This window comes from Molothrus ater, chromosome 3 (genome assembly GCF_012460135.2).
Source record: "Molothrus ater isolate BHLD 08-10-18 breed brown headed cowbird chromosome 3, BPBGC_Mater_1.1, whole genome shotgun sequence".
Lineage (NCBI taxonomy): Eukaryota > Metazoa > Chordata > Aves > Passeriformes > Icteridae > Molothrus > Molothrus ater.
In genome coordinates, this window is record NC_050480.2 from 93,518,096 (window position 1) to 93,544,310 (window position 26,215).

At 37.2% G+C, this 26,215-nt stretch overlaps 1 long non-coding RNA gene across 1 annotated transcript; it reads right to left on the bottom strand.

Annotated features, from left to right (window-relative positions):
* Window positions 1-465: 465 nt before the first annotated feature.
* On the bottom strand, window positions 466-19,337 carry LOC118685680 (uncharacterized). Its single transcript, XR_004980013.2, has 4 exons — window positions 19,222-19,337; window positions 18,616-18,735; window positions 3,783-3,866; window positions 466-630 (listed from the first exon to the last, which is right to left on the bottom strand). It is a non-coding gene; the product is annotated as an uncharacterized LOC118685680 (long non-coding RNA).
* Between the last annotated feature and the right edge of the window lie 6,878 nt (window positions 19,338-26,215).

The following is a 26,215-nucleotide window of genomic DNA, read 5'->3' on the forward strand; positions in this document are numbered from 1 at the left end:
CAAAATCCTAAATTTGCACCTGGTAGATAATGCGTTATTTTTCAGGCATGCACACTCTTTACCTCAAATGAGACGGAAAAAAGTCTTTTTGTACGCAGGGAGCATTCCAAGCCAGGTGCATTGACAGTTACGTGTTGTTTTCATCCACAGAGCTCAAAAACAATCCCATGCTCTTAGCTGTTGCTCTGTCACTGTACACCAGCCATCTCCTCACACAAACAGTTTTCTTTCTGCAGCACAACTCAACAGCAAAATCCAGAACAAGAGCATATGAAGCACTATTACCCTCCTGCAAACCTTCCAGATAGACAGAGCATTTGTAGCAAAGGATGCACCTCAGATTGTCATTCCTAAAATATGGTAACTACGTTATCATATTGCAGATTTGGCTTGTGATTGTTGGTGTATCCAACTTGGCAGCTAAACAGGCTCTTGCCACAAGACATTCGCCATATGCTCCTTGATTGCTGTTGCTAGACAGGAAGGTAGAATAGCACCAAACCCACTGAAGCATTGTCAAATACCCTGATACTCATTTTCTGTTGCCTTATTGCGTTTGACTGTAGTGCTTCAGCTCAGGAACTGGTTCATGTTTGCTTCAATTCGTCCTGCCATTTGTTGCAGCAAGATCTGCTTCAGAACAAACAACAGAAAGCATCAGCTGCCTCAGCCATACAACTTTAATCCATCTGGTTTTGTCTGCATTTCATTAATATCTCAATAAATGTCTACAAATTCTCCCTTACTGCTGTAAACAGTGGAGATATCTAATAGATGAACAAATGGTAAATGCTATAAATATGCAGTTTAAAATAACATGAAAATCAGTAGAGTGCCAAGTTACAGTGTATAGAGATGCTCTGCACAGTAATCTGATTGTTCCAAATATATTTGTTTTGAAAACTATGAAATTTGCAAAGACAAAAATGAGATCTAAGGGCAAAATAGGATATAAAAGCAACCTGGTCTAGTAGAAGATATCCCTGTCATGGAAGGGGAGTTTGGAACCCTTCCTCAATATTCCTTCCAATCCAAACGATCCTACAATTCTGTGAAAGTGTCAACCACATTCTGAAACATGTTTACACTGAGAAAGATCCTGGGGTCATATAATAAATGAGCTAATTAAGCATGAATATTCAGCAAAGTGCTGTAGATAAGAAAATGACTGTGATTCCTGGATGCTTCAGCCAGCAAATACTAAGATTACTGAAGAGCTGGTATTTATCTCTGTAAAGAGCATTAGTGAGACCATAACTGGAATATTATGTCATGCTGTGCAGTACACAATTTAAAAATTACTGAGTCACAAGTTAGAAGGATTAAAAATGTTTTCAGAATAACTTGTGACCTGAAAAATCCATCTGTTAAAGTGTTAATAAGCTCTAATTAGTTTATTAATTAGTAGGCTAAGTTATTACTTGTTCAGCTTCTGTAAATACATGTAAGTAAAATATTCATGGCACTGAGCTCTGTAAGATAATAATTTTTAAAATGTATAATGAGATTCATTAACCAGAAAACAATGAAATGTGAAGTTCAGCCTCAGGTTTACATTTCAGCTATGAACCTAAGGAATCACTGGGAAAATACTAGGACAGACATGTATTCAGTCATTTTGTATTTCTGAGTTCTACCTTTTTTTCAACATATACCATATCTTATGCAGAAATAATGTACAGATTAGGGACTGTCACTAAATGAACATAACAGTCACCCTTTCTTTTCAAATTCATAGAACTTTGAGTATTCCTCAAATTACATGGTTTGTTTTTTTTTTAAGGAAGGGAGAAAAATATCTTTATTTTCCCATACATTTCAAGCAGATGTCATGTAGAACAGTCTCTGATTGAATTTCATAGTTCTTCACAGCCTATTCAGAACCTATCTGTCATATTCAGTATTCAAAGTTTAGTTCCTAAAGACATAATAAGAGGTACAAAACTCAGCATCAGGGCTCACCAAAGACAACCACAGACAGTGAGACCTGAAGGACATGGTGGAAAGCACTCAAAGGCAGAGAGATTTCCAGCAGACTGTTTCTAATTAAACTGTTTCTTATAATGCTCTAAAACACATATCTACTTTGACCATCCAAGAATAAAATCTTCTGCTACTATGCACAGTTTGATTTTCAAAGTTTGTTCTTATAAATCCTTCCCTGTACAGGGTAGCAGCTCTCAACAGCCACTCTGCTGCCTCTTTCAAATTGCACCTGCATGTCTGGGATGCTTACAAAAAGCTTGAGAACATTTAGGTTGCTAATGCTCTGTAAGAATTTTCCTTTCTTGCTGAGCTGATTTGTCCTAATATACTATACTCTTCATTTATGTTAACCCCATTTTACCCCAATGGTTCAACCATATACTTTTGGGACAAGGAGAGCCTTTTTCCTGAGCTCTGTACAGGCCTGAGCCAATAAAGCCCTAGGACCCACCTACGTTCACTGGCAATAATTAAGAATTAAATAGAGTCGATTGACAAAAGCCCTGCAGTTAGCAATAATTTGATATCTCAAAAACACTGAATTGCAGATATGAACTACAGGTCCCTAGTTCATATTTACCACTGCTGCTGTCCTCAGCTTCTTAGTGTTCTTTCACTCATGGTACATACAGAAGAATGAGGATTTCAGATTTCAGGATTGAGAAATCTCCCTTCAGTTCTAGAAAGTGAGTCCAGCTATCAAAATCTACAACCTCAAGATTGCTTCAAAAATTGCTTTTTCCCAACAGTCAATTATTGTGCAATGTTTTCAAGTACTGATATTTTCAGCAAGCCCAGGAGTCTTTTCTTTCAAAGAATATCATCCACTAGTTATCATATATAATGACTCAAAGCAAACTTACATAATTTCTACAATTATTCTTCACTTTTTGTCCTGTACACCATTGTGTATACACTCTGTATAGGTGTATGACTGCCCATGTTCTGCAGGCAGTGGACTTTGGTTGGTTATCTTCCTTATAACTCTTGTATTCAATTCCTCATTTTCTTTTGTTTTTTGATCTTTCTTACACAAGGAACTTTGCTACAAATGCTAAGACAAAAATGCTAGGACACCCATGCTGTGTTTTAACATTTGATTTAACCAGATTTGATATCGATAAAAGCACCATTTTGAAACTGCAGTCTGCATAGGAGAGGTGGATTAATGAAGCATGGTTGCAAAAAGTGATTTATCAACCTTGTCTGGGAAAACTAGAGGGTGCTTTAGACTCCCTTTGTTAGACTCCCTTTAGACAGCCTTTGTTAATTTGTTCACGAGGAACATTCAGCAAGAGGGGCTTGTTGCAAGGAAGGAAGGTACTTCTCAGATGAACTGAAAGGATACAGAAGTTTTCAAGGACAAGTAACACTCTCTTCTTCATTCTGCAGCAAATACCTGTAAATGGGATTTGACCAACTTGATAGTGCTACAAAAGCACAACACACAGAATAACAGAGGAACTGTTTTATCCATGGTCATCTAGGAAGAGTAGGCAAAAAGCAATCATTCTGAGCTCAGTTAAAATCTAAAAAAAACCCACTTTATTAATATATTAGCATAGATTTCAAATAAATACTGAATGTACAATCAAATTTATATCTCATGAGCTCTTCATCTTATTAATTCAGTTTTGGTAGAAGTTTTAGGACCAAATGTTGAGAAACAAGACCATCCAGACCTTAAGATTATGTCCAGAAGGATAATTTATGACATCAAATGTGCCTGACATCACATGTGTCTTTACCCAGTTTTCTCAGTGTATTAAAGTCAAAATCCTGTTATTTATACTCACATCCATTCCTTTCATCAGTGGATGGTGGCACAAAGTCAAGACTGCTTTTAAAACTTCCTCTAGAACTACTTTACATAAGCTGTTCTATGAAAAGAGAAGAAAAAGTGGTAAACAAACAAAAAGCAGAACACAATTCTGCTACTTAGCACAGTCTAGATGAAATTACTTTCATAAATAATTCATTAAATCTCCAGTATTAAACAGGTTAAATCATTTTTATTTGATGGGTTTTAGTGATATTAATCCTTCAGAACAAGAATTAGAAATTGAATAATCTCGTATTATTTGTAACTGTGGTGGAGATATGTGGTCTTTTTAATGCAGTTCTAAAGGAACTTTCTGAGTTGCAAATGTAGTTTATTAAATTTCTAAATAGTACCATAGCTGGATGTGATGGTGAATTTTTTTTTACCCAGGCCATCCTAAGGATAGGTGCAAATTTCAATGAAGGAAGAATCATGGTTCTTTTTAAGCTTCATTCCCATATTTTTCGTCCTGCTAATTGTGAAATCAGGCATAATCTGGGCTATCTGCTGTGCTATCTATTCTCCTATTGAGAAATTAAGTTCCCATATAAACTTGGAAATCTATGATTTTCTCTATTCAAGTGAAATATTTTTAATTTCAATATCAATTAAAAATCAGGTGGCAAAAATTATATATTTGAATCAGAATGTAAATGTTCGTGCTTTTGAGCAAAGAAAAAAAGTAGAGTTTTTTAATTCAGGATGAATTAAGGGTATCTCTTCTCCCTTTTTTTTGAGCACCTAAATATTTACAATTTATGGAATAGACTGAGAAGAAAATTATAGAATTGATTGGGAAGGTGTCGCCTCTTCTTTTATTTTTTTTTCCAAGCAGCTTAAAAGTAGGGCCTTTCAGTCACCTGAAAGACATGTTCAAACACACATCTGCTCTTTTTCAATGGCATTCAAATATTATATCCAAGGAGAGCAACTTTACTAGCAGGTTTCTGTGTATTGCTCAGTAAATTCTTCACATTCCCTCTTCTTGACACCAATACTTTTTATAGAGAGTTTTATACACTGCATTAGAAAGGGAGTAGTAAATATTATATAGCTGGTAGAAACAAATGGGGCTTGGTTTAGTTTGTTTTTTTTACTGCAAACCCCAGTTTGTAGTCTGTGCCTCACCTACAATGCATTTTCTGCAAGCAAAATCACAGGTCAGACCACAAGGGATGACATGTTCACAATTCGTCTATGGAAAATTTGGTCAAAAATAGGCTACAGAAGAATATTTGGTTAAAAAGTTCTGGAAAGCACTGTCTATTTCTAATTTTTCTGAAATATTTCTTCTTCTAAACAATCAGAAAAATCCCGTTCAAAATTCACAGAGTTTTTCATTAAAATAATTTTTAACATCTTAGATAAACAAAATAGCCTTAAACTATTTATAGCATAGATTGAAAGGCCACCCAGACATTTCTGAAAAAAAAATATTTTGACAGTTGCACCAAAACACTTACAAAGCTGGATTTTAAGAAATGTCTGTTTCACTGTCCTCAAACAGCAAGTTGTGTCAGTACTGGCTCTGATATATGAAAATATCAGTGGGTTTTAGTTAAATTTTGCACTTGAAAAAACTTGCAAGGGTTTGCAGATGTCTGTCTTATGTTCTGCTATAATTTTTTCTTGTTTGTTTTTCCTAGTAGGCCCATATTAAACAAAACAAAAACAAGAAAAATTCCCATATCTTGGTCTACATACCAAACTAGGAAAAGATTGCAGTGCATCTCCAGCTCAATTGTATAACCACACAGACAACCAAAAATAATCACTTCTATTTTTCTGGTGAAGTGTTGAAAGAGCTGCTATTTTGACCAGCATGAATTAGCAGGCAATATTTTAGCTATCAAAGTGAACCCTAATTCAATCTCGTGATAAACCTCAGATGTCAAAGTGTTTTCAAACTGCCAAAGCAAGCCTGTAAATGCAGAATAACCCAAGGCAGTGAAATCCCTGAAATAGTCCCAAGCCTCCCTGTATGGCAGAATGGGACAGGGCAGACACAGTGGCAGGGTTTCAGCCTGTGGTCCCAAAGAAGTACAGGTTTATCCCAGTGACACTTGGTTAAATGAATTGACTGTGTTTCATCAGCAAACGAACAGTGCTTAGCTCTTCTGCTGCATTGCCTCCAGCTCCAGTTTGGTGGAAGGAGTCAGGGGAGCACTTGTTGGAGTCCTGGGATGTGTTGGAGTTCAGGGATGTCTCTACTCTGTCTGACATGGGCAATCCCTGATGAGCTGAGGGACACAGCTCCCACAACCTTCAGTGGAGTTCCAAAGCCCACCCTTGTTTTCTAGGTGGGTGTGACTTAAAAGCAAATATTTTTGCTATGGTAACATGTTAGATGGAACACATAAGATATGCACACCCTTTTTAATAAAGGATACTTCCCAAAGAACAGAAACAAGAAGCAAATTTTAGAAAACTAAAATGTAAGCAGTACCTGTTGAAATGATTTTAGGGAATCATTCCAGAGTGCCCAAAAAACCCACAGCAACTCATCAAGACAGCCAGCTGGCAAGCCCACAGCACTTCCAGAGCAACAGCCAGACTGTAGCAGCTGCCAGCTGATCAGATGATGTAGTTTTTGAGATACTATTTTCCATATAGAATCATATATTTATATCTAACTCCATTACTACCTAAAACACTCTTTTTTTTCTCAAAAACAGAGATTATGACATAAAACTTATCAAGAAGACATTTAGAGGCAAAATTAGACAGTCAATACTTAAATGTCAAAGCTACATTCCATATTCCAAGAATGCACAGGGATCAGACTCTTAGTTGACCACCTCTGTGTCAAATACTTCAAAGGAAATAGTAAATGAATAAACTTGAACCTTCAAAGAAGCAAAACCCTTTGCTCTACAGAAAGGCCTTGTACAGTATCCACACAGAGTTCTGCAATACTGACTTCAAGAAGTGGTCATAGAAGCCCACTGGATCAGATCAGGTTATAAATTCAAAAGGAAACACTGGTTGGATCAGCTCCTGGCCTTGAAACAGCATTATGGGAGAGTCTGAGAATGGGTGCTTGAAGGTGCAAAGCTGTGAGTCTCGTGAAAACACAGGCTCTCCCCTGTGTCCCAAGCTGAAGTCCACATTATTTCTTGCTTTCACAAAGCCAGCATCACTGCCTGAAGAAAAGAGAATAATGAAAGATGATAACTCATGTTCTAAGAATGTTGTTCTAAAATCAGATCCCTGGACTCAGCAATGACTCATGGCCAATGAGCTCCATGAACTTTTATGAGGGTAAAAATAGCATATTTGCACATTGTTAAATATATATACAGTAAACTAACCTCTTTATACCAGCTACTCTATCACTACAGTTGCTCACTGGGCATTTATTTCTAAAGTTCTAGGAGGTGTACTAATGGGAAAAAATAGAAATAATGTAAAATACTCATCCTGTCCTCAAGGTTATGAAATTCAAGTGGCCACATATTTTCTGATGCTGATTCTCTTTTATAGGCTATGATCAGGTACAAAGAAAGTTAGCTAAAACCATGATGCCTTCAAGAAAAGCATTACATGACATCTTGACTGAAACACTGGATGTGAGCACCTCTTCTTCAAAGCTTTTATTAAAAATCTCAGTGCTCAAAGAAAACAAATAAAAAGCATTCCTCAAAGTTTAATAAAGACAATTCAGAGAATATGCACTTAGCTTCCAAAGCACTAGCGTGTGCAGCACTGGACAGGATTCAAACTCTTCAGCATAGAAATCCAAAGAGGTGAAGAATATGAAAGAAAAATTGGACCAAAAGATTATTACAATTTTTTTGAATAGCTGGTGTTCCTGATAGTACCAGCTTAATTAGACCCTAAGGAAACTGTCATGGACCACTACTAAGACAATTCCCTCCCAACTTCAGCATACCCTGAAACTCTGGGCTTCCCATCTCCAATGCCTTTGGGAATGGCTCAAACTAGCAACTTGTCACTTCATCATTGTCTATTATATTTTCAGCTCTTCACAATCTCCACATGTACAGAATTTAAAAAGACATTTCTGAATTCAAGAGAATTTTCATTTTCCTCAAGATGGAGTGCAACCCAATCTTGTTATTTCTTCTCTTTTTACACCCAAGAGCTATTACCTTAAGGAAAGAGAGCAAGTTACATAAGGAAGAAGAAAGGAATCTGATGTATTCCTACCTATGTTGCTTGAAAGACTTTGATCTACTTGTACAAAGATAAATATGCTATTTTGGCCATCAGTATTGTCAGAGCCTGCTGTGGAAGAGAGAGGGTTTGGAGAAAAGAGTTGGAGAAAAGGGGGAATACTTCCTACAGGATTAATTCTCACGTCACAATATCTAGAAATATAGCAATGTATTGGAATGGGTGCAGAGAGAGAAACAAAGAATTGGAGCAAATTATACTCCTTACTGAATGAAAAAGTCAAAAGACACCACATTAACTGCAAGCAGGTTCCCATCCTCTTGAAGCAAACTCAATAAATACATGTCTCAAATTACAGCTGGATTGCAAAATTACAAATTAATGATACACAGAAGGATTTGTTAAAGAGCATTATTAAAGCTGCCATTCAGCTGCTGGAATTCAGACTTAGGAAATGACAGAACTGTCTGTAGAGACATCATCATTCACCTGCCATCCTCTCCAGAAATATATAAATAACCGCAATATTTTATTGCATAATCACACTCCGAGTGCAGACTGATCAAATCTCCCAAAGTAACAGGTACACAAGGGGCTCACATCCCATTCTCTCCCACTCTACACCTCTCAGCACAACCTATGATCTTGCTCCTGTCCTGTGACTTCACATCAGGCTCCCAGAGCACGTGGATCTGAGTCAGTCAGTCAGCCAGTCAGCCAGTCTGTGTGCTGCCCACAGATGAAGCAGTGGGATAGGAGTTGTAGGTGATGTGCCACCTGGTGATTGACCACTGTCATCCACTTCATGTCATAGTGTCCAGATTTATTGGATTGAGAACAGAGAGACGGAAAAAACCATGAGGCACACATCATTCTTTCAGCCTGATTTGATGTGCAGAATGTACTGGGCTCAGTTAAGGGGCTTGCCTCTCTTCTGCACACTCTTTAAACATTTTTACATAGGCAGTATGTGATTATGAGTACTCTCTCACGATTCTTTCCACAGAACTCCTCGATAGAATTTTTGAAGACTTCATGAGCCATCTTCCCAAAACACATCTGTGAAAAAGGTCAATGGCATTAGCTGTGTATGGCTGAATCTGAGGCAGATGTTAAAATCAGTTTTTCTCACAGGGTTCTCAGGCCTAGGATTCTGCCTCACTCAAGAGATGCCCAACCTGTTCTGTAAATAGGTTACTGATGACCAACCCAGATAATTCTTTAACTTTTCAACTCTAGCTCCTGCTCTCAGCATTCTGGTTTTGAACAATTGACTTCCAATTTCCCATTTATTCCCCCTACTCCAATCCAAATAATTGCGTATCCATTGTTTCTCACCAAGCTGTCACAGCAAAATCCAGTATTTTTTTCCTTTCTTTTCTTTCTAATTCATTACCAAATGCTTTCACCGGGTCCTTCTCTAGTTTTCTGACTCTCACCCAGTCTCTGTCTGACTGCACTCTGAATTTATACCATATCCTCCTTCTGCTTTTACTCTACTCCCCACAACAAGAAAAGATTACTTCTTCAAGAGGCCAGGCTCACCAGAAATCAATTAAGGGAAAGCTACTGAAACTTCTGTGGCCCTTGTGGCCCTGACCTCAAGCATACACAAGTAATTTGTAGCAGCAACAGTTATTCAGCATGGTTATTTCTGAGCTATGAGAACCACATCCAATTATTCTACAGGGATGGGACAGGTGTAGCTTGAGCATCATTTTGGGATCTGTCTGAGAAAAACTAGCTTGAAGAAAAATGGCATTTGAATTTCTTCGGCCATTTTAACTATAGAAATTTAAAAATTCTCTACCAAGTACTCACCAGTTTCAGTTTTCACAGAGATTGAAAAAGGTTGCCCATGACAAAAAAACCCAAAAAAAAAAAAAAAAAAAAACAAAAAACCAAAACCAAGCAAAAAAAATAAAAGACCCCACAACTTTTCAAACAACTTTGAAGACTGGGGACTTTTAAAGATATAATCTCAGAACATTATAGCATAGGTAAAAAAAAATATCTTTCCCCTGATGGTACTACTGTTTGAGAGGAGCAAAAGAGAGAGAATGATGAAAGGAAATGACTGGAAAAAAACTGCTGGATCACTTTGGCTGAAATTTTCCAAAAGAAATTTCAAACATGCAAAAAATTTAAAGCTTCATACCCATTAAGGCATCCTATCAGAAAAGTTTCCAATTGCCACTTATTATAAGGAAATGCTGCAAAAGGATTTATATAACACTGCTTATGTATCTTTTAAGTCCTGTGCTTCTGGGGAAATTAAATTATTTATTAGGAAAAAATTGTAACATTTTGCATACTGTGTTTACAATTTTAATTATAGAATAAGAAACTCTAGGTCTTTCTATGTTCCACAAATACTGACCAGGAATGGTTTGCGTGCCAATTCTTGATTTGGGACAAGAGAATGGATTAATGCTTTTCTAACTTTTCTTTCAAACCTATTTTCTCAGATTAACATAACCCTTTTTACAAATCCTACACCTACACACTCTTAGAACTACAATTATGGGCATTCACATCATCAGTAGCCTAAAAAATCCCTTTTACATCAGCAACATATAAAGAGAAGCAGTAACTGCTTGTGTTAACTGCAGCTAAATTTATCCAACTGAGTATTTTGCCTCTAGCCATTTTAGTTACAACAAGTCATACAAAGATAACACAGAAATTAAAATATCTGAGGGCTGTTGAGGCTACATTTCCTTTAGCAATAGGTAGAGGTGCCAATAGAAGAAGTTTTATAGGTAGAACAATTAGTTCTGAGGACCTACTTTTGGTAGCAGTACGCAAATATACATATTTTGGGTGTTTTACAATAGTCTAGCCCTACTCTGGTCCCATGGAGTGTTGGACTAGAGCAGGTGAGTTCCTGGATTGATTTTATCAGAAGGAATTTAATTCATCTCTGGTCTCTCTATATGAGACACTAAGTTCAGAAAAGCACTCCTGCCCCAAACCAGAACCCTGATGTAGGCACATCTTGTCAATGAGGCTTGTGAAGCTGTAGTACAAACCAAGAGTGACTCTTTTGAAGCTCACATTGCAAAGGGAAGAGAGGAAGATCCAAATCAGGACCCTGAAACAATATTACTGAGCTTTAAAGCTGAATTACAAATGCTTGCATAAAGGTTCATATTTGCCTACAAGGGAAAGGGAGGCAAGACAGCATGAGGTCTCAGCAAGTGAATTAGAGATGATGCTCATTACCAATTGAAAGAATTGCTAGGAGCTGTTACATTAGCTGGATAAGCTATGTAGCCTGTAAATTCATGACTATCTTAGCTGAACAGACAGACTACAGGAAGAGAAAACTTGCTTTACTTTTTGTTGGGGTCATGCAGGGCTAGTTGCAGAGAATGTGTGGATTGTGTGACATGAGGAATTTGCAGACTCTTACAGGGTAAGCAGAAGTTACCAATTTCTAGATTCCCAGAAGTCCCTTTTATAGCTGAATTCTAAAACTTTAAGAGGGAACTTGATGTAAACATATGTATTGTTGTTATAATGCCTTCAGGCCAAGTAACTCTTATCCAAATGAGGCATATAAATTAATTCTTCTGATGAGCAAGGGAGATTCTTTGCTTATTTATCCAGTGTGGGTAAAGGGACCTGTGTGTGCATGGAATGGTTTGGGGAGTTGTTTGTTTGATTTAATGAGTATAATTTCTGTATTGAATTTTCTAGCACACATTAAATTTCAAGCAGATCATTATTTCTATGCAGAACCTCATCGAAGTATACTCTTACAGACCTAACAAAGAAAAGCACACTATATGGTTTCAGAGAGTTCTTCTTTCTGCTTTTGCATAGAATGAAATAAAATAATTAAAAATTCCATATCAAAACCTGCAATTTTATAAACAGTATTCAGAGAATAGGAAAAATATGGAGAAGATTGAGGCTCATTCTTCATGACCAGGTTTTCTACCTTCCAGATTCAGCGAGCTAAGGTCAGTTCAGCAAAAAGAAATCAATGATTCATCCAGATCTCAGGCTCAATCTTATTTCTTTGGCACATTTCTGTGTCTACCACAAAAGTTTGAAAGATTTGGAAGGGACCACGTGAACCTCATGAAGATAAACAAGGCCAAGTGCAAGGTCCCGCACCTGAGTCCAGGCCACCTCAAGCAGAAGTACAGCTTGGGTGGAGAGGGGATTGGGAGCAGCCCTGAGAAGAAGGACTTGGAGCTGTGGATGAATGAGAGCCTCAACATGACCTGGCAATGAGCATTTACAGCCCAAAAGCCAACCATACCCTGAGCTGCATCTCAAGAAGGGTGACCAGCAGGTAGAGAGAAGTGATCCTGTGACTTCACTCTCATGAGACCCTCCCACCTGGAGTCCTGCATCCAGCTGTGGACCCCCCAGATGGCAAATCCATTTCTCTATTAAACATTGCCCAGCTTTTCAAATCATTTTTAAGTATGAGCTCCAGAGCTACACTTTAAACCAGAAGTTTAAATTAAAGGTTTCTGAAATGTTGACAAAATGTTGCTTGCCTTTAGGAAATAGGCAAAATGTAGTTATGTGAGGGCTGGTCACCTAAGCTGTCAAACTAGAAAAGAAAATCTGTTGCCACTAAGGAGAATAGGTTCGTAGAAGTCCACCAAAGCCCGAGTGAAACAGAATGGTACAAAGTGTACTGTTTAAAAGCTCTCTGACAAAGGGGTCTCAGAAGCAGAGAGAGGTCTCTTGGTATGGTTCTAGGTTGGCATGACTCTAGTCTGAAGGATCCTACGAGCAAAAGTAGATGTTCAATATCAGGGGCAATTACAAATACATTCCATGTACATTCTAATGGGCTGTGGCTGGTTATCCCTCATAAGGGGATAAGGCACACAGTCATAAGGCACACTCCTATGTGTAAACACAGTCTGGAATTTACTGTGAATTCTGTCACCATAGTTACCATAACTGTTCTTTCTCATCTCATTTTAGTAAAAATTATTTTCTTTTGTCTTTGGAACACCCTTTCAGTCAAAAAGCAACAAAAAATATTATTTTCTTTGTAAGGTACCGTTTCTTCTTTCACACTTAAACCTCAACTTAGGAGAACACATCCTTTTGGGAACTTGTCAGGGTCTTGTAGCTACTGCAAGAACTGTGTGGTGGATGAATTAGACAAGCAAAGTGCTACACAAAATGGCACAGTATAAACTTGCATTACATGAACATGGTTTAAGTAACCCTAAGATAGTCAGAAAGTGAAGAAGACCTCATCCAGTAGAAGAAAGAAAAGATAAATGGATAACAGTATTGTCCAAATGGAGACTTATTCAAATGGGAACTTAATAAGGAGAACGGTGCTTTATGCCTATTCACCTGCTGGATCTCATTCCTATCCTATGGTGGATCCCATGGCTTCATTTTTCATTTCTTTTTGCTGTAACCTCTATATTCCCCACTTCATTCCAAAACCTAACTTCTCCAAACCTGTTGGCTCACCCACAGCCAGCCTTTGTTCCCTGTCCCCTCCCTCTATGCATTTAGGCTCAGCCATGTGTTCTCAGATATGATGATTGCACAATTGCCTGTGATTTCTGCTTCGTTTGCAGGAGAGGTCAGCCACATGCTACAGGCCCTCAGCAGGACCCTGAACCACTGAATCCTCTATTCCCAGTTGGCAGAGAGTGCTGCTGGAGTGCTTCAAGATGTACCAGTGAGGGGCAATGGTCTGCAAAACACGGTATGAAGGGGAAGAAAATCTCTCCCTTTTAGAAGACTTCTTTAGCCCAGATTACTCCAGCACAGCTGGCAAAGCAATGGGGACTGAGTTAAGGCATGGGAATGGGATTGAAGGAGGACAAAAGGCAAGAACAAAGCCCCCTCAGCTGTTTTTGCTGCCAGAGACAGATGGAAGCACCTATCTAGCTTGCCAGGGTGTTGTTCTGGAGAGTGGAGCAGGCACATCAGGGATGGGGTAGCTACAGCCTGGGCACACAGAGCTTTGACAGGGGCATTCACAGGAAGGGTGTCTGGCTCTCAGGGCTGTGTGCCTCCTGTTCCAAGGAAAGGGCCTTACAGACACATAAGCATTTTGAAATGTATGGAAAAACCAGTCCTGAGGCCTGCCAGTTTCTGACACTACACAGTCTTGCATTTTATATATCTGGAGAGAAAGTCCTGTCATAAAGATTTGTTATAGCAGGAATTGTTTCGTGAGGAAGAACATGGAAGCCCCATTTGAAGCACTCTTCTTTCTTTTATCTTTGTCTCAAGTACACTGACATGAAATTAATCTCATCTGAGAGTTTAAAGGGCTTAATTCCATATTCTTTTGTGATTGTTAAAAGAAAGAAGCAGGAGGCAAATTTAACTACAATGTGAAGTTCAATTATTTCAATTACCACCTCCTGCCTAAGTGAAGTCTGTTCCTTCAAAGACATCTGCAATTTTACACTCATTTGCTCTTAAAATAGCATTAATTATAATAGTTTAACTGGTAATTCTAAAAGAACACATGAACAAATTAAATAATTACTTACATACATTAAAAAGTTGCATACACATTTAATTTATAAATTAGTTATTTACCTTACATAATTAATCATGCAGCTAAGAACAAGCCTTAGTAAGTATCTCAAGAGTGTAACATGAAATTTTGGTCCATTTTAGAAGTCATATTAATATGGGATCCCACTCTGCAGGCCATTTCACAAAACAGAATAAACAGATCTTAAGTAGTTGATACTACAAAAAGCACAATAAAGTGGTATAAATTACAGAGGAAACTATCATATTATCACTTTGGTGCTTTTTCTGGAATGGGGATGATAGGTATTGACAGGACTGTTTCTCTGTGGGGGAACTTGCTATATTGTGGATCAACAAAACGACAGAACAAAGAGCAAACAAAAAAGACAGAAAAACCACAGGCAAAGATAAGATAAGGAAAGATTGTTGCACAGTAGGAAAGGGAGTGAAGTGACTGAGAAGCTGACAGTGGTGCTCTAGGCAGCATCTCAGGGTGTCCATGGCAAAAAGTATGCAAGGAAAAAAGATGCATGGATAAAGACCCATAACAGAAGGAAGTCAGGATTTTATCACATTTTCTGTAGCATTGGTCAGTCTTTATGCAGGGAATTTATTTCAGTTATGCCAAATGGCACTGAATAGACACCTTACATGAAGAAAACTTCAATGTTGCAAGTACACAGGAATGAAGTGCACTTAATACTCTGGTTACAGACTGCCCTGTGCGTGGTTGTTACTGAATTTAGTCAGGACTGACACAAACAGGTACATTTCTGAGAGATCCATTTGAAATCACAATCATATTTTGTGTCTAAACCTGAGCATTCTTTTCTGCTCCCAGAAAAGGCAGGTGCTAATTTTGCAGTGAATAACCAACAAAGTAATTTAAATTCTGCTTAGATTGCCAGGTTCCATTCTACCTAACCTATGGCAATAACCCTGTACATATCCAGAGAGAAATGGAATGAAAGATGTAGAATTCCACGCATAACAATCTGAATACCAAAAAATTTTATTATCAGACATCAGCCAGAAAAGCTACAGTGGGCACTGGCAACAAAACAGTGCAAGAAATTTTTTATATTTCTGCTCTTTTTACTGGGCTACACAGCACAGATTGATGCCACTTCTTTGCTGGGATCAAAGATATCCATACTTATTATCAGAGTACTTCTGTGCAACATGCTTGGTGACTTCCCAAACATGTGCAGACCTAAGGACACACTGATTCGGCATTATTACCTCACAATGAGTCAGAAAGACAAGAAAGAATCTGCTTTTTTTTTCAAAACTGTATTAATTGTGTTACTTAGATCTAAGGATGAAGTTTATCCTGATTCTGCGAGATGAATATTAATGGCACCAGACCAATTGAAATTCTCTGGCCAACACTGATGAACCTGCTGTCTATCATTATATTTTTATATATTTTTATTATTGTTAACATTTTATTAAGCACAATGACATTGGAATAAATCAAGCAAGACTCCATTTTCTTCATGAGCGAAAAGCTGAATCTTTATTTAGTCACATAACCTATTTAATACAGTTTTCACAGACCTCGTGTCCAACATCTATTGGCTAGTAGTTTTCTTACTACTTTATTTATTGGTTAGAAGGTGATTTGTGTGTACATGCTAGGGGGTTCAGGTTGTTTACATTTTTCTTTTGTGGGTTCTCATGGACCAGATCTAACCGTTTATGTGGGTACATTTATTTTTTACCCAAGAATTGGTTGTTATGTTAATGAACTATTCATACCAAGATTGTTTTTGCATGGGAACTTGCAAAGTACTAGCTGCACTTAGAAGAAATGACAGGATAGCTATTGGTTTAACAGAGCAGGCTTGATTTTATGAGGCCTTTCTTTTTATAATTTCTCTTTCTCTTTATAATTTTCTTCTACAATGGTATTATTCAGCAAATAATATTGCATCAGATCCCAGTTGACTGCTTATCTCTAAAAATAAAGAGATACAGAAGTGCATGATTTTATTCATCATCTGTAGAAAAAAAGATCACAAGAATTTTTTCTGGAGTCACAGTGTCTGTGTTTAGTTACAGCTCAGTAATTCTCTGTAGGACACATTTAAGCAGAGAATGGACTTTAAAGAGTGAGCCCTGAGTACTGAGACAGCATGGGCAAAGAAATTGTACTCACACAATAACCTGACTTAAAACAACAAGCATCTCTTCTCTCTTGTTTCAAGAAGTTAACTAGTAAAGGAGGAAGAAAATCTTAACCTCAGGGACTCACTACAGGCATATTTTCTTATTAGGAACTTGCTGAAAGAGGAGATTTAGTGTACCAGGGCCAGGGGCAGGAGATAACCCTTTCTGATTGAGAAGTGATTAATGTATGATACAAAAAGAGGGTGGAAGCACTGTCGAAATATTTGCTCCTCAGAGATGTTCTATCTGAATAATGAGATTACTAGATAATAAAAACTGCTGGCTACTTGTTCCTTTCCATCTCAAATTATTGCAGAAGTAAATGTGATAAACAATAGCTCCCACTATCTGAACTCTGATCCTTCAATCTATATGTCTCTATGTATTTACTTTGTCATTCCTTGGTGTTTCTCCTTAGCCATACATGTCACAGTTGCTAAAATTCTCAAAGGGTGACATAAAAAAATATACTTAAACCTCAAACACTGCTATATTTAAAACATAATTTTTTTGTTCTCTGAATATCATATCCCTCTGTATAGTAGAAGAAATGTATTGTATTAGAATTTCTGTATAGAGGCTTTGCCCCAGAGGTCTCAGTTGCCCTTGATGGGCTGCAGCTGCAATGTCCTTAATTGGGCTGCAGCTGTAACCAATGAAGACAGACTGGGATAAAAGGGAGTGGGTTAGCCAGTCAGGGAGAGCTTTGGAGGAGCCCTGACCTGAGAGAGAACAGTATGCAGCAGAAGGAGTCAGTGAAGATCTGCAGCCATGAGAATACACTAAAGAGGTATGGACTTAAGAAGTCTGAGACTATCATTATGGGACTCTAGAGAAATAGAACAACAACAACTGGTGACCCTGACATGATAGTTAACAGAAGATAAGATAGCTGAGAGCTGTGGTGGCCAAGAGCTGTGACAGAACATAGCCTTTGGGTCAGAGAGCTGTGAAAGAGTATGGCCTTTGAGCAAGGAGCTATGTGGGTTGTGCATGACCTGTGAGTCATGAGAGAATATGTGGGTTGTACATGGCCTGTGAGCCATGAGGAAATGTATGTATTGTAATTGAACATCTGTACAACTCTTAACTTACGTAAAAGAAATGGGGGAAATATAGTAGAGGAAGTGTATTAGAATATGTGTATAGAGGCTTTGCCCCTGAGGTCCTGGTTGCCCCTGATGGGCTGCAGCTGTGATGTCCTTAACTGGGCTGCAGCTGTAACCAATGAAGATAACTGGGATAAAAGGGGGTGGGTTAGCCAGTCAGGGAGAGCCTTGGAGGAGCCCTGAGCTGAGAGAGAGCAGCATGCAGCAGGAGGAGTCAGTGAAGATCTGCAGCCATGAGAATACATCAAAGAGGTATGGACTTTAGAAGTCTGAGAATATCATTATGGGACTCTGGAGAAATAACAGAAGAATAACACCTCTGCTTAATCAGACATTGGCAGAAAAAGAGAATGATTCCCAGAAAAAGAAAGAAAAGATCACTTTATGCAAAAATATGTCTTTTTCTATACACATATAAGGTAAAATTTTGGAGAGAAAAAAATCTCAAATGCTTATCCCAAATCACCCTTATTCATTCTCCACAGTAAGAAAAATAGTTCCCTATGTGGCCTTAGTCACAGAATATAGTTTAAATAGGTTTAATGCTAAAATGGAGCTTGCACAAGTAGGGAAAAAAAATTAGAAATTGATGGTAGTTTTCTTTTCTGTCTTACTTTAAAGTTACAACCAGGATACCTCATGATATCCACAAGAGTGGTCAAGAGGCTAGATGATCTGCACAGTCTGGACACAGGCCTCATGATCAGTTCTGGAGCGCCTCTGACACGAATCACAAAATCTGGAGATAGAGCAACTAATCTCTACAGCGGTCTAATATATTGAGCATGCTATGGTCATTCATAATGCAAATAAAAAATACTGGCATCACTCATCACAACCCAAATTTCATAAATAAAAAAATCATTAAAAATTGAACACTGCTGAAGATGGACCTACCAAATGCTGCCTATTGGATCCATGTTTCAAAGTCCCCATACAAATGTTAGGCCTTCCTCAGAAAAGGGAGCACAGAACCTCATTTCCAGTTTTCTGGGAAAGTCCAACTATTAGGCAGATCTATGACAAGATAGGCTGTTAGAGAGTGTTGACATAGAGTGTGGTTATCATATTCAACCAGGATTCCTACTCACTTCTAAGCTTTTTAAAAAGGTAAGACATGAGGTTCAAAGAATTCAAACCCAATATTTTTATATCAAATTCTTTTATATTTTATATGCTGTGTTTGCATTCATCTAATTCAATTTGTGGCTTTTTGAGATTGATCTAAAATAACCATAATTTTCTAAATGCTCAAGTAGGGAACCTAGCCACCTGTTGATGCTTCTGGGCTCAAAACCTAGCTCTTAGGCACTGCAAAATTTAGGAGTAACTTCAGGCTGAACAAATTTTAGGCAGAGCTCTTCTTTTTCTTGGTATTTTATCAACAAAATATTGTATTAATATGATCACTAGCTAAGGAACAATCGGATACTAGGAAAATGAGGCAAAAAAATGCTTTAAATAAGTATGTACATTTTTAATGGAAGCTACAGGCACACACACCTTTAATTCATCTGGGTCTCATCTTCACTCTTTTATAATTCTGCATCGTTCAAATGAGGTTTTATGAAAATATCCAGGTCCCTGCAAATATCCATAATGATACTTTTCCTGATGACCTTTCTGTCAAGAGAGATATTGACATTTTTAAAAGAAGCAGTTGCCCCTCAAAACAGCATCTCTTATTATGTCATTATAAAGCAGGTAGATTTTCCCCCCCCCACACTCAATTTCCATCTTAGGGAAAGAAAGTATTTAATGTCCTTAATATCTAGGTGAGAAGCCTGGGGAAACACAGAGAATTTTTTTTATAATTGCCACTGAATTATTTTTGCAACCAAGTAGCAGATGCCTGATTAATGGTTTATCATGGCATGTTACAGGAAAGAAGTGTTCAGTTGCTTTACTGAGAATTTTAAGTAGACAGCAAAGGCTAAAGAAAGGAAAGAGAAACATAAATAGTAGACATACAGGTGTATGATGTACAGGTATTATTCTGTAAATGCAAATAATACACATACACTACTGTCTTTTGACATGGCTTCATGCCTCCTAACCTAGTCCAGGAGAGGAGAATAGGACCTTGGAAGGAAAAGTCATGCAGTCAGTCATGTCACTTGAATGTATTACAGAAGACTCCCTATATGTCTGTCTATTCCTGGGTAGAACAATTAAGATTGGAAGTTAGTAACAATAGATTTCTTGCAATTGCGTTTGCTGTACAATTAGCTGTTCCTGTATTTCTCTCTGTAGGAAAAACCTCCAAACTGTAATGTTTTCACTGACCCCTTTTTTATATCCATCCAGTGTTAAAATTTCTTCTAGCTTCTTTTTGTCTTTGCTATCACAGGTGTTCAGCATCTCCTCCAAGGCAAAGGAAAACTAGACTAAATTCTAATTAAAGTACAATACTGAACTATTGTTGGTGGACAGATTAGGAAAAGAAGAAGAAACCAAAAATGTTTTTAAAATATTCTGCAGTATTTTCTCTTTCCATGTGAAATTTCTCAGCTAAATGCAATTGTAAAAACACTTCAGCAGAGTATAAGAAAACAATGTTAATATTTTACACTATAACTATTTCTAGATCTTATGACTTTCTACCAATATTTAAGCTCAGCTTTGTGTTTACTGCTGAAGTCTGAAAGAAGCAACTGTATGGAGCAATCCTGCCAGCCAGAAAAGCCACACAGATTCCTGGCTAGGTAAAAACCACATGTTTGAACACAATTAAGTGGAAAGCTCCTTAGCCCAACAGGCTCTATCTGCCCATGGGACAGTGGCTTAAGAAAGGAATAGAAAGTGATTAAAGGTTGATCCTTTCCTTAGAGGATTCTCCAGCTTCCTGAAAAGAGCATGTTGAAGGGCTGCTTCAGTCAGAAGTTGTAGATAGATGATCAGATTTTTCAGTTACTCCATAAATTCATCTGTTACTAAAACCTGTAAAGTATTTGATCTGTACAGCATCTCAATGCAGTAGATACCAAAGTTTAATTAAGTTTGAATGGCAGCTCTTCTTTCTGTTTGTTTTGAGCGTGGTGTCTGATGGCTTTACTGGATATCTTTTCCCACTCTCATGAAAGGTACAATCTTGTACCTCTATTTCTTTATCCCTCATTGTTCCTTTTCTTTTGCATCTAGGGTGAGCAGAGCTTCACTCAGCCCCTGCAGATGGAGTAAACCCTGTTACAGCTAACCCAAAACACAAAATTGATGTTTCATTCATTTCTCTAAGCAATGATTTTCCTAATTCTAGCCCTCACCACAACTGATCTTAAGTATGAATTTCACACATAAAGTTCATAAATAACATTTTTTAAGGCAGAGAAATATCTTCATAATGAAGTAATAGACACTGAAATCCACTTCCCTCCCTACCCCCAAGTTGTAGAAATATACTTATGATTTTAAAGGTTCTTGTTTTAACTATTAATTTCAGAATAAGGCTTTTGTGTTTCCTTACTTTTCAGTCAGCATCTTTTTCCAACTAATTCTGCAATGTCCCTAGCCAATCCAAGGTTATTAAAAGATACATTCTTTCCCAGTAGGAGAGTGTAATATTATACACATAAGAATATGCCTTTCAAACAACAACAAAAGGACAAGTTGTATTAAGCTGTATCTAGGAGGAAAGATTCCTCATTCAAATGCACATTTCTTCAATAAGCACAAGTGGAACACAACAAAAAGTCAATTTCTTTTTCCAGCAGCTTTTTCTTGAAGTGAGAGTACCTTAATGTATAAATTCACCAAAAGAAAGAAAGGGAGGCTGTTAATCCTCAATAGCATGTGACCACTTGACCTTCAGTATAAATGTGTAAATTAACTGTTAATAAATATCTTCACAGATTAACAAATTGAACAAAACTTCAAAAGGAAGCCAGTGATATAAATGAAAAGGAAGATGGCTTTTTTTTTTTTTTATGAGAGGGGTATGTGCCTCTGTGTCTTCTGGACAAAATTAAACATATTCAACAGAAAGCTTTCAAACAATGTTGTATTAAATGCCATGTTGACCTCCTATTACTTTCAAGCAGGTCCAGTTAAGTTCAGAATGCATTTGTATCTAGCAGATAATAACATCACTGCTTCTATAAACCCTGACACAGAGCAGTTCACACATGAAAGGCAGAAACTCTTCCAGGTTGATCCTTATTATCTAGAGCTTACAATTGGTAAATAATTCTGAGTGCAAGGACTTAGAAATAAAAGTATGACACAATGCCAGCATAAGAAACCACTGAGGTGTCTTTCTCCCCTCTTAACATTTTTAAATATCTTTGGATAAAATAACTGTTGGAGAGAAATAAAACTATGCTTTTACCATCTTGAGAGGGTAGGATTCTGTGAATTCTCAGGATGTTACTAAATGATCAATAAATTTATTATTTTTTTTCAATGAGCGTCCATGATTATGCAAATACTTGAAATTTGGCTTTTGTCATGTTAACACACATTATATCAATATGAATGTCTTCTAACATGCCCATGATTGCTGCAAAGTCAAATAAATTTTGTAGCTGTGTCATTAAATAACCATTTGAAAATTATTCCTTCACATCTAACACAGATTAATTTATTGCCAAATAATAAAACATGAGTCCTAATGAAGCATAGGAATTCTGTTATTGCCCTAGAACTGAAAAAATTGTAAGACAGAGCCTATCTCATTTCTTTCTTTCTTTAGCTACATCACAGAACTAATTCCTCAGCAAATAGTTTCTCTGATGGCTTTGGAAAGATGGCCACAGCAAGGCTCAATCAAAAGGCATAAAATAACAAATTTGACATTGCTGAGAAAAAGGAGGGCTAGTCCTAGTTAGAAGATCAAACCCAATAGGGCTAAGAAAGTATAAAATTAAAACTTAGCCTTATTGTATGAAGAGGAAGACATAACATTGATCCTTGTGTAAAAAATGCAACCACCACTACTAAATAAGATGGTTACTCTGAATTTAGAAAATTTACAAGTTTCTTTTAAAGGTTTGTTTATCTCCCTTAGGTCCAGGCCATAGCAAATCACTTTGCCACTATCACTTTGTGATACTGAGTTTAGAAAAGGCCTTTCACTAGACACTGACTTGGCTTCTTTTTGTGCTAGAAAAGAGAAAGAGAAAAAATAATTATGAAAATTAAGAATGTTCTCCAAAAGTTGTAGGGATTGCTGAGGTTACTGACCTAGGCTGGATGCTGATTAAGTACTTCAGCACTGGGATGCAAAGGGGGACGTGCAGGAGCTGCTCCCCTCTGGGCTGATGCACTGCCCTGTGTGGGCCATGGAATGCTCTGGAGTGTCTGTCTGTGTGCAGGGCTTGTGTGACCACATGCAGCACCCTGTGTCCTCTCACAGGCTCCCTGGACACAAGGAAAATATTAACACACTGCAGCAAGTTCTGTGAGAGCCACCAGAGTGGTCAAGGGTCAGAGCACAGGAGGCAATGAAAAATGACTGAGAGAAATTGACTTGTATAGCCCTAGGAAAAGAAGGCACAGAGGAGGTTTTTCCATGCTGGTCCAATATATGATCTGCAATATAAAGGCTTTCCAATATCAAAGGAATCTTTTTATAAAATATCTAAATTTTCCTTCTTTCATAAGAAAAACTTTAATTGACTTTGCACGATGAATGGCATCACTTTAAAATGCCAGCTGACAGGCCTACAAAAGCTAGTTATTTAAAGTAAATTTTAAGAGGTGTGAATCAGCATTCAGAAACACATCTCATATGTCTACAAAACATTGGATGGTAGATTTTAGTTCTACAGCCTATCATTCATTTTCCCAGTTTATATATTAAGTGCTAAGGTGTGCCTCTGTGTGTTTAAAGATAATTTTTATGCCATCCAAAACTGCAAACCTGCAATCAACTGCAAATATGGCACAAAATAAGTAGGCATTGGGTTAAATGATTTCTTTTTCTGAGGCAATTGCATACTGCTACAATTTTATCACATTTATGCATCACAGTCTTTCCATTTCCATACGTCCCTTCCATTTATTTCACAAACTTAAGTTCAGAAAAAGGACAATAATTTCCAAATCATCACCTCAACCAATCTGGAATCTCATAGAAGTAGTCCTTGCTACAACATAGAGAAATGCCTCATCACCTCAGACTTTCTCAACACCCAAACATAAGAAATCCTAAACAGTGCTATTTCAGTGCTCAATTACATATCTGAGGATTTTGAAGTGTTGGCTCTGAAAAGAAAATAAGAAAGATATAAGAAAAACATGAACTAGCATTGACAAATTTCTTCTTCCACAACATAAAGATCTCACATGAAACCCTCAACATAATGTCATCTTTCAAATTAAAAGGAAATTCCAATCATGTTTCTTTTACTTATCAGAGTGAGTTAGAATTTACTTTCTTGGTTAAGCACAGCAATTACATGAACAAAAACTACACTTTCCATATACAACTGCATAAAGAGATATTACTTATAGAACCTTTGCTGTAAAATTATTAAATAATTAAATGCAGTTCCGAAGCCACAAAATGTGGCTAAGTAGAAGTACTTATCACCCAACTCTGTTTTTCTAGAACAAGCAAACGTTTCCGCTTACTTGAATGTCTAAGAAATGTATAATGCAAGAAAATAGCCTGAAGCCAAAAAATTTTTAAGAGCTTGAAACAATCTCAAAAAATTGTTGCAATTACATCTACCTGTGCTAGAATAGAAACATTTGCCTAATGAATTTTCCTTCAATGGCATGAAAATAGTAGCTAATGTATTTATATAACCTGTGTATATGTTATTGAGAATCTCTCATTACAAGAAAAATATGCAGACTTTTTATAGATCTAACAGATGAGAGGTTTACCATAACACACTCAGATAAATTACTCCCAAGTCATATTATTGCTTAAACATTCCAACAGTTCAGACTAAATCCTTCTTTAACAAGAACAAAGCAACCCAGTTGGACCAGTGTCTGAGCACTTCTTCAAAGCCTTAGTGCTTCTAGAGCTACTCCCCTGCTACAGTAAAACCAGTAATGTATTATAGACATAGACAGGATTCAGATGAAATGTAGTTCCAGAGTGTTGCATCTCTGTGAGAAACTCAAGTGAAGCCAGAGTGCAGCAAAGTCTTAATTCCCCTCTGGATGTGGCCTGTGAAATGCTAGAAACGCAAACAAATTTAATTAAATCAACGCTAATCCCCAGAAAAACAGATGGAACTGAGGCATTTATTTCCCAGACAGTTTCAAGAGAGGTAATTAGCCCACAAACCAACCTACAAGATAACAGTGGAAGGGAGATGGCACTGTTGGTGCTCCCTTAAGGAAGGGCAGTAAGCCAGGCCTTGGCTAAGACCTTGGAGTTCTCAGGGCAATCAGACTCAAGGAAGTCATTTTAAAGTAGCAACAAGAACGTCCATGAAGTCTACTTAACGTATTTTACTTCATCAAAGCTTCACACAGTTTCCAGAATGCTTCTGCCACACCATGGTTGAGGTCTCAGGTCTGAAATTACCCAGAATTACCTGTCTGGCCTCCACCTAGTGATTCAGGAACTCACAGGTCCAGCAGAGGCACTGTGTCAGATCTGTCAATCAGAATCCTTTGGTTAACTGTGAAAGAAGCTTAGCTATTTGGTTTTGGCTTGTTGGTTGTTTTTTGTTTTGTTTTGTTTTTTTTAAAAGTGGAAGCCCATAAATGTAATTTAGGAGGTTCAGAAAATTCTGTGGATTAATCCCAGTTAAATAAGTCAATCTCTTTGAATCCAAAAGTAAGATTCTTATTCTAGTCTTATGTAAACAAAATTAAAACAGTCCTTATCTTTTCTACAAATAAGTTATCACTTATGCTTCAGGAACCACTGAAAAGATGATAAAGATGATTCCTGATAATCCACTTTATAAGAGAAGGGTACAGAGAGACTCTTCAAAGGTAGAAATTTGCTTTCGTTCCTTAGGAGGGAAACTTTCATATAGATTTTATTAAGAGAAGAAAGATTGCAGGAAGAAACATCAATGACTAAAAAGCAACAGAGAAGCCTATACATAAGAGAAGATATCCCCAGAGCCCACTGAGAGGAAATATTTCCAACACAGAAAAAAATCTGTCATTGATTCCTTTATTTTTTTTTTTATTATTTTTGTGGAAAGTAGGAGCTTTTTAAATACTAAAAAAATATTTAAGTTAAGCATGTAATGATGACATCATTATGGGTCTTAATAACATCAGAGTACTATGAATATTTTTGTAACAATTCACATTAACTCTAGAATCATCTCATGATGAAAACAGAACCAACCAGCTAAAAGTTCCTTTGCTGGTGTTTTTATTCAGATCATTAACCAAGACTTGAAGTTGTTTTGTCTGATACCTGGAGAACCACCCTCGCCTGCAACAAAACAAAACAAAACACAAAAAAAAAAAAAAAAAAAAAAACCACCAACAAATAAAAGACACAAGAAAAGTACTTCTCCTTTGCAAGAAAGAAAATCTATACCATTCTGATTCAATCCAGCCTCAGCATGCAACT